The sequence below is a fragment of the Arachis duranensis genome, chromosome 8 (assembly GCF_000817695.3).
Source record: "Arachis duranensis cultivar V14167 chromosome 8, aradu.V14167.gnm2.J7QH, whole genome shotgun sequence".
Lineage (NCBI taxonomy): Eukaryota > Viridiplantae > Streptophyta > Magnoliopsida > Fabales > Fabaceae > Arachis > Arachis duranensis.
Window position 1 is genome coordinate 19,471,633 of NC_029779.3, and position 1,083 is coordinate 19,472,715.

Genomic DNA, 1,083 nt, shown 5'->3' on the forward strand with positions numbered 1-1,083 from the left:
TCTACTACTTTATTCATGTCTGATGATGATGAGAAAAATAAATTATAGCTTAATTGGAAATAAAATCAAAATAGATATACTAATTAATACTACTACTACCACTATATATCTCCTAAGGTAAATTTCCATAATAACACTATCACAAAGTAAAAAAATTTGGAACTCAACAACCTGTTGTTTTGAGAAGTAGATGTTCCTCTAATCTGTGGGGTGCTGTTCAAGGATTAATTTTTGGCGCTTCAGCTCCCTTAGATCACGCCCTTGCTCTTCTTGCTCCTTAAGTAGTTTGCAAAGCATGCTACTTTGATTGTTCTGTTCTTCCTTTAATTGATCCATAGCTTCTTGCAATTTGGAAATAGAAGCCTCAAGATGTTCCCAATATTCGAATTGAGGCAGTTCTGGGAGGGCTTCCTGTGCTCTCCTCTTGGTTGAATCATCTTGTTGCTGTTGTCTGACGATTGATATTCCAGTGATTGGCCTCTCAACTGGGATATATTCTGTTATTCCCATCTTCACTCCAGCATCTTTGCAGAGCATAGAAATTAAGCTTGGATAGGCCAATCTGGCGTCCTTGGAATTCCTGTTTGCTATTTTGTATAGATCACATGAGATCAGTTGATGGACTTCTACTTCTTTTCCCAACATGATGCAGTGAATCATTACTGCTCTTTTAACAGTAACTTCAGAACGGTTGCTGGTAGGCAATATGGAACGCCCTATGAAGTCTAGCCAGCCTCTGGCTACTGGTTTTAGATCTTCTCTTTTGAGTTAATTTGGGATGCCAGTCGTGCTGGTGGTCCACCTGGCTTCAGGGATGCATATATCCTCTAGAATCTTGTCCAGACCTTTATTTACCCTCATCATTCTCCTATTAAAGGAGTCTGGGTCATCTTTCAGTTGGGGAAGCTTAAATATCTCCCTGATCTTGTCAGGATGGGTATGAACGATCTTTCCTCTAACTAAGGTCCGATGGTCATAGAGAGCAGCTCCAATTATTCTTTGCCGGTCTGTCTGCCATAGATTAGCATAGAACTCCTGAACCATGTTCCTTCCCACTTTCGTTTCAGGATTGGCCAGAATTTC